Raw genomic sequence first — 8836 nt, 5'->3', positions numbered from 1 at the left:
AACACATATATTAACATGTCAGACATCTCTTCTCCCTCATTTTACAAGTATTATAGGAACAGTGAGAATTAACTTAGAAATTACGAACCACAGGGTCACAACTTTGAGATGGTTACGAAGGATCTGGACGACCAAAAGGGGAAGGGATCCGCGGAAGCAGGAGTGTAGACGCTGAAAACACGCGTGCGTAACAGAACATACTAGCAATGCATCCGTCTCCAGCCTCCCGTAAGCCCTAACAACAACTGTAAAACAATATTGCATGTTATAAAAGGTGTAATTAAAGTTCATTTATTTAAATCCACAGAGCTCTGGTGGGCCAGGATCTAGAACCTGATTATAGATGTTATATCTTCATTCTGAAAAACTGAATATGAACAGAACATTAACGTGTGGATAACCCAGTGTCACTTTCAAAAGTTACCTTGTCCTCAAAATACGTTATTCTTTTGGGAATAAAGACTTGGTGACAAAGTCTTTTGAAATAGTCACAGTCATTTTCCCCAACTAAATATTGAAATAGTCTAGCCCAGATGTACACTATGTTCATACCAGTTTATGATAGAGGATGTTTCCGGAAACCAGTGTTTCTGGCCCCATTTGTGATACCACATTTCTTTAGAAGTTGAATTCCTGTTCAGAAGATTACTTGTACATCAAATGAGGACTCGGTCTCTCAGCACTGTTTCCCTCACTGGCGATGTTCATTACTCAAACTGTCCTTCCCCTCCCTCCGCTCCCACTGAAATCCGTTTTTTAGACTTTTAGATGCTGCCCACCCCGTTCATTTGCTGCTCTTGTCACTAGTTCGATATTCATAATGTTTCAAATAGTTTTGTAATTCTCTTAGACTAGGAACACAATGCGTTTCTAACTGTTGTATGTTGATTTGCTTGGCTTAATACAAGCAATCATATTTTCAAATTCTTAGTGGGTGAGGGAGCAGCTCACTGTTGCTTATAACTGGTGCGTTGAAGGGACATGAATACACCTCCTATGCTTTTCAGGGAAATGCTACGTTGTACCTTTTAAAATATAAAAGTGTCACAAGTATACATTATCCGTGTGCTTTAGCTACATAAATGGAGACACAAGTTCTGGTTCTAAGTGCAATGCAAAAATTACAACCGTATCACCAAGATGCAAGATAAAAGAGCTAGGGGACCGGGCACATTGGCTCACGTTTGTAATCCTAACACTTTGAGAGGCCAGGGAAGGAGGATCGCTTGAGGCCAGGAGTTTAAGACCAGCCTGAGCAAGAGCAAGACCCTGTCTCTACAAAAAATAAAAAATTTAGCTGGGCAGGGTTTGTGCGTCTATAGTCCCAGCTACTCGGGAGGCTGAGGCAGGAGGATCGCTTGAGCCCAGGAGTTTGAGGTTGCTGTGAGCTATGATGATGCCACTGCACTCTAGCCAGGGTGACAGAGCCAGATCATGTCTCAAAAAAGAAAAAGAAAAAGAACTAGGGGAGGCAAGTTAGTGTAACACAACTGACAATAATACTGCAAGCTGTTATCTTGTGGAGAAAGTTTTACCCTCCAAAATTTTAGTTAAGGAATAACCATGCTTTCTTTAACCAAAGTAAGGGGAATATAATAACATCTGTCTACTGTCATTGATTTTATTACAGAATTATTAAGATAGCTAATGCTTTATAACTTACAAAGTTTTCACATGTTATATTTACTTCTTAACTACTTAAGAACATCAATCATTTTACCCCAAAGAATCAACAGAAAAGTTAAATAAATGCTTGCACTAAGCTGAAACCTAGACCTTCTTTCAGCTTTTACTAATCCAGTGCTCTTCATTAGATATTTTCTTCCACATTAGTTAAATGGTCATATGGTTTCTTTTGTATGAATGAAAAGTTTAACTTTTATTTAAACTGTAGGGAAAGATAGTGACAACTGCAAAAAAAAAAAAAACAAAAAAACCCTAAACTCTAGTGTTCATCTAAGATTAGGGAGGCTCCTTTAGTAGAATATTTAAGAGATTCTAAGGGGAGAGAGGTGGTTATTAAACACTCCTTTGTAGTGGTTATGAAGAGGATTTATCAATTTATCCATTTTTTAAAAATTTTATTTTATTTTTATTTGTTTGCTGTGGGAGTTCATAGGAAGAACTCACTTGGCAAAACCAGGCTCCTACTCTGCTGCTGGTGGCCTTTTTAAAGAGTCACAATGCCTTGATTCTTTGAGTAGTGCACTCTTGTTGGGGGCCCTGAACCTATAATGACAGTCCATCCCAAAAGCCAGCATATGAGAGCAGTCACTAAATTCCAGACAGATAGATAGGTAGATAATTGAAAACAAAAACAACTCTTTATAGTTATACCCCATTGTGGTACTATTTGGATGATAACCCCAAAACTTGAACAATGATGAAAAGTAGGATAGTTGCTCTTGGCTAATACATCTCTGCACAAAACTGAAACTTCAGGTACAACTTGTTGGAGTAAGAAAGAGTGACTTACACATTCTTGTTTATTGTACTTTTTATAGTTATGGTTTTTCCTCTGCATAAATCTTGGCAGAGATAATTCATAGGAGCATAACCCCAAAAAAATATTTGGAGGAAGGACCCAGAACAATGAAATAATTATTGGTTTTGAGAGTGAGCCAGCTGGAATTTCAGAGTGTGGATTAATTATTGTATATTGTATTTTTTCGCCCTTATGTATTCCCTTACTTGTTTTTTTTTCCCTTTCTAACTTCCACCCCACCTCCTAACACACAGTATTCCCAGTTCTCTAGATTTTTAAGTAAAAAAATATGTGTAAGTGCTATTTTATGTCTTCATCAACATCATTTCCTATCTGGCAGGCTATTGTCCTTAGCAACAAGAGCAGAAATAAGCCTGGGACTCGGTAATTGCAAGAAGAAAGAATAATCCTTTTTAATGAAGGGTTATCTATTCTTGTCTTTCCCATGGCTGCGTAATGCCTACAGAATTGTTGAAATAGCAGTTGTTGGTATCTGTTCATTTCCTCAATGGCATTCATGTGATGAGCTTTTATACCAAGGCTGTCCTGACAAAGTTTGACATTTGTTTTTGTAAATTGCCTCATTAGAATATTATACATCCCAGTAGAGAAAGCCTCTCGATAGACACACGCACTTGAGTTTTCAGCCCTATGAATGCATAGTTGGCTGATACGTGTTCATTTAAAACCCATTCAAATTTTCACACCTGGGGCATTTGGAAAGACCAGTGCCGAACTCATCCAAAATCAACACCACAACTGGATCTATCTCTGGAAAAGATTAATGAAAAATGCAAACTCAAAGTCACATTCAATACATTTAACAAAAGAGAATGACTTTTTTAAAGAAATCTTTTTTTCTGTAACCTTCGGTTTTCATGGAGAAGGACACCATTGTCTTCTGCAACAGCAATACGTTGAAAACACATACTTCAGATGTTCGCGAAAAGAGAACTTATTTTTAACAAAGTTTAAATGAGAATCTGGGAAACAGATTTGCCACTTAAAAGCATCAGCATTATGTCAAAGAATTGTGATAATGTCTTAAAATTAATACAAAAGAAAATCTAAGCAAATTCTAGGGAAAAAATGCACAGTATAGATAGAAAAACAGAGCTTTCAAAAAGACTGGAACAGGGGTGGGGACCCCGTGGCCTTCTCGGTCCTCAAGTGCAGCCTTTTGACTGAATCCAAATTTGAGAGAACAAATCCTTTTACGGAAAGGGGTGCAGCAGAGAAAGATGAAGATTTTCTTGCCTCCTTTGGTGCTTAAAAACTGGATGATATTATTCATTTTAAACTTTTATGTAAATATAACGTATATACTAAGGAGTTCATAAATCACAAGCGTTTGTTGTTGGATGTATCACAAAATGAACACACCCTGTGAACCCAGCCTCAAAATCAAGACACTGAAAAACAGAATCTCAGAAGCCAAGACTCCAAGTGAGTCCTTTTGAGTCACTGTGGCCTCCTCATGGGTCACCACTTTCCTGACTTACTGCACTTCTATCATCAATCTGAGTAGTTTAGGTTATATTATATTAGTTTGGCTGGTTTTGGACTTTATACATATGGGATCACAGAGCATGTAATCTTTTATGTCTGGCTTATTTTTTAGCATTATGTTTAGGTGATTCATTGGTGCTGTTAAATGTAGTTGAGTCTGCTCATTCTCATCATTATATACTGTCCTACTTTGTGAACATACCAGAGCTTTCTACTATTAATGGACGTTTGGACAGTGTCCAGTTTTTAGCTATTTTGAATAGTACCACTATGAACATTCTTGCACATACATGCCTCAGTGCACAAATGTACACATTTATGTTGGACATACTCTCCCAGGAGTGCAATGGCTATGTTACGCGATTTCTATTAGAAATCTTGAGTCCTTGCTGTTCTTTTTGTCTTCCAGTTTTCCGAAGTGGTTATACCAACGCACACGCTCACCAGTGGCATTTGAGAATTCTTACTGTACACGTCCGTGCTCACAAAGGCACCTTTTGAAACCAGGTTTCTGCCTCCCCTATCAAATGCTCTTTTCCTTTTACCTAAATTTGATTTGAAGGTAAGAACTTGGTAACAATCCTCTTTTATAAATTCCACGATTCTTTCTGAGATTTTCCTTCTTTGTTCATGAAGTGATTTTCCTTTTTTATACTGGAAAACATATTTGTGCTGAATAGAATTTAAGAGGGTTAACGGTGTATCCGGGGCCTCACGTACATATTTATCTTCATTGAATCCGGCCTCTTCTATTTTCTCTGCGTGGGTAAAAACAATGGCGGTGTGATTCTTCCAAGCATGTCCCAGAAGTTCCTGAAAGAGACAAGAAGTTAAATGGCTATTGGCCTTGAACTCTGCTCCACAAAAAAGAGCAAAGGACTTATTATGGTTCAATAGAGACAGCCAACAGATCCTGGTGGCATTGTGTTTCTGAAAGCTGATATACAGAATAGGAAGTGACGATGGGACCAAGTATCGTAAGCAAATGGAGGGAGAAGGTGGGATTTCCAAGAAACGTCTTAGTTTCTCTACTTTATTTTACTATGATAATTGATGATGTATACATGACCTCAAAACTGCATATTATCAATGCTCCATATGATATACTTACGACATTCACTAATGATTTATTCTTGTCTCTTTAATGGAAACAATCTGACTCTCTTAGAACCCTTGAATTTCTTTAAGTCAGAGGACCCTGGTGGGCCAAGGGAATTGTCCCATCTTTTATTCGTAGGAATGTTGTGTTATCATCACCGCTAAAAGCATCTACTAAGGATTTAAAATTACATAATCTGGTTACAATCTATTGATTAATCAGATGACATGCCATGGAAAAAAAGCTAAGATCAAGATACATTTGGCGATTTGGAACAACTACAAGATGTTACTGTGGTTCTCCTCTTCCTCACTTTACATGCCTAGAATCAAACGCAATTTATCAGATGACTTCCTCTCGTGTGGTGGATAAACGTCCCCTTGTTTAGTAATATGTGGAAGTTGGTTATGCAATAAATTCTTGTTTGATTAGTGAAAATAAGCTGATCCAAAGCAGAAGCAACAGCATGTGGCGGACTGTTCACGCAACGCAAAAGGCATCTAGAAATAACCATTTCACTCTTTTAAGATTTTCAAAGTTATAGGAAATCGTGACGCGACAGTGAAATTACATTCCCTCCATTCCAAACACTCCCATTACTGAAATAGTTCCAAAGCTGCTACCCCTTTATCGTAGCAAGAAAACTATAAAAATGCCTAGAAATAAATATAACAAGAAACATCCAGGACTTCTAATAATCAGAAGAAAGAACTATCATTCATCCCCAGACATTACGCTAATTGCTTTACAGTCTTTCTCTCTTTTGCAGTCAAATGCTCTCCCCCTGAGCTATACCCCCACAACTCTTTCTCTTTTTCGAAGTAACACGATGCTTTGTGGAGATGCTACTATTGTCTCCATTATAACGATGCTACTATTGTCTCCATTATAACGTGGGGAAATTGACCTGTAGAGAGAGGCTGAATTGCCCACGCGTTAGTGTAAACTCTGGCTTTAAAGAAATCTTGAGAAATTTGAAAGACAGTCTGGGAAACTGTTTTCAATGCGTTTAACAAATACAGGATTAGTATTTGTAATACTGAATGATTGAAAAGAAAGAAGGAAATGAGGAAGAAAGAGAGAGAAGGAGGGAAGAAAGGGAAAAAGGAAGGAAGGAAACAAGGAAAGAATCAGGATATGTAAATCCAACATGAAAGTATTCATGAGAACTGTGGGACACAATATTTAAACTCAGAAACATGTCACGATCATGGTTACAGTGACAACTCCTGATACGGTCTGGCTTCCATCGGAGTCAGTTATTTACGGATCTGTCTTTACAGCTTGACGGAGGGCTCTTTGAAGGCAAGCTCCGTGCCTTTCCTTATCAATCAAAGCTTCTAGCACATTGTAAACTCTCAATAAATAGCAGTCGAATTACTTTAAAATTTATCACCGTCTCAGATACAAGGCTTAGAGTTTTATCATTTGTTTTGAGGGTTTAGTTTTGAAGTTTAATTAATCTCTGTGACACAGTATTGTAATTTCCCGTGAAGCTTCTCTTTTGCTCTTCGGTTGGTTGTGCCTGAAGTCTGCATGTTCTGTTTTGTATTCAGGGGGACTCTCTCCAGGAATAGACCCAAAATTTCTCCTCATATCTGTTCAAAATTTGCCTGTCTACACCATACAATAATTGCATATTTCTGCTTCTATATATTAATACCTTGTTTCATGAAAATCTGCATTAAACTTTCAAGATCAGTACGTTAGGGGGATAATTATTTTAACAGAAAGATTCTAAACTTTACAAAAGAATTTTCAAAGGAGCACTTTAATGAGTATATTTTATGTGCCTTTAAAACACAGATTTGTTTGCAAAATTTTAATTAACCCAACTTTTCAAGAACATAACTCTTGCCTAAATCTAATTATTCATGCGATGTCAACCTCCCATTTTAGTTAATGGTGACATAGTAAAATTAGTAGACCTCCCCCAAATTCATATGTTGAAGACCTAATCCCCAGTTCATCAGAATGTGATCTTATTTGGAAATAGAGTTGTTGCAGATATAATTAGTTAAGATGAGGTCATTAGAGTGAGTCCCTAATCCAATATGATTGGTATCCTTATATTAATAAAACAGGAAAACTTGCACAAAGACACGAATACAGGGAGAACGCCATGTGAGTATGAAGATGGTCATCTACAAGCCAAGGAAAGAGACCTGGAAAAGATCCTTCCCTTGTAGCCCTCAGAAGGAACCAACCCTGCCAACACCTCAATTTCAGACATCTAGCCTCCAGAACTGAGACAGTAAGTATCTGTTGTCTAAACCACCCAATTTGTGGCACTTTGTCATGGCAGCCAGAGCAAACTAACTGAAAAAATTAATAAAGTCTTAGATACATTAGATCCAGGCTCTGAGAATAAAAAGTTTCCTGGATCATTGGCATCAGAATCACCTGGAAAACTTGCTAAAAATGCATCCGAACCTTTAGGGCTGGAGCCTGGGAATCTGAATTGTAAGAAGCACTTAACGCCTGTAATCTCAGCACTTTGAGAGGTTGCGGGAGGAGCATTGCTTGTGGCCAGGAGTTTGAGACCAGACTGGGCAACAAGGGAGACTCTGTCTTTACAAAAAAAAAAATTTTTTTTTTTTAAAAAGCAGTCCAGATTATTTATACCTTCTGCAAATATTTATTGAACATCTACTTTGTTCTTGGCATGTTCTACATGGTAGGAACAAAGTGTAGAACAAGACAGATAATGTTTTCTGTTTATAGCTAGTGGAGATTCTTGCGTATTGACTAAACTCAGAGCTGAAGAAGGGGGACAGAGAGGGAAAAAAATACTTCCAATTTGTTATAAGCGTTACCATAGAAATCATGTTGGTGCTACAGAGGTGAACATTTAGCCCTTTGGGAGGTGGGGGTGGAAAGTGGGGGTCAAGGGGAGGGACCCCCTTCCTGTATGTGAAGATGCCTTGGGCTGACTCTTGAAAAACACGTAGTAATGAACAAGGGAATTAACATACGCAAGCATGATTGGGAAGTGCATAGCATTGGGGTTTTATTTCTATACACATAAGCCATTGATCCTTGATCACTCTCATCTTGGGAAGTTTATCAGATTTAGAGCCAGACGTGATATTCACCCGGTGCACCGTTGTGTGCTCATGCTGACTGTCAGATATTGAAGTGTTCATGTACAAGTTAGTAAATAGCTCTGCCCTTAACCCTTCAAATGCCATCTCCAACCTATCCCCCCATATTTATTGGCTGAAGCCTGCACTGTATTTGTTATTAAATATTTTGGGAATATAGTATCACTGTACTGTTACAAATGTGCATGCTAAATAAACTATTCGGCATAAACAATCCTTTTTTTTTTTTTTTTTTTGAGACAGAGTCTCACTCTCTTGCCTGGGCTAGAGTGCTGTGGCGTCAGCCTCGCTCACAGCAACCTCAAACTCCTGGGCTCAAGCAATCCTTCTGCCTCAGCCTCCCGAGTAGCTGGGACTACAGGCATGCAACCACCACGCCTGGCTAATTTTTTCTATATATATTTTTAGCTGTCCAGATCATTTCTTTCTATTTTTAGTAGAGACGGGGTCTCGCTCTTGCTCAGGCTGGTCTCGAACTCCTGAGCTCAAACGATCCACCCACCTCGGCCTCCCAGAGTGCTAGGATGACAAGCGTGAGCCACCGCGCCCGGCCAACAGTCCTTTCTTGTGTTAGACATCATAACATAGAATTCTTCTCTTGCTAGGTTAGTGCTGATTGAAGTAAACAATCTAACTTTC

This window comes from Eulemur rufifrons, chromosome 26 (assembly GCF_041146395.1).
Source record: "Eulemur rufifrons isolate Redbay chromosome 26, OSU_ERuf_1, whole genome shotgun sequence".
Classification (NCBI taxonomy): Eukaryota; Metazoa; Chordata; class Mammalia; order Primates; family Lemuridae; genus Eulemur; species Eulemur rufifrons.
This window is presented reverse-complemented; position numbering follows the sequence as displayed.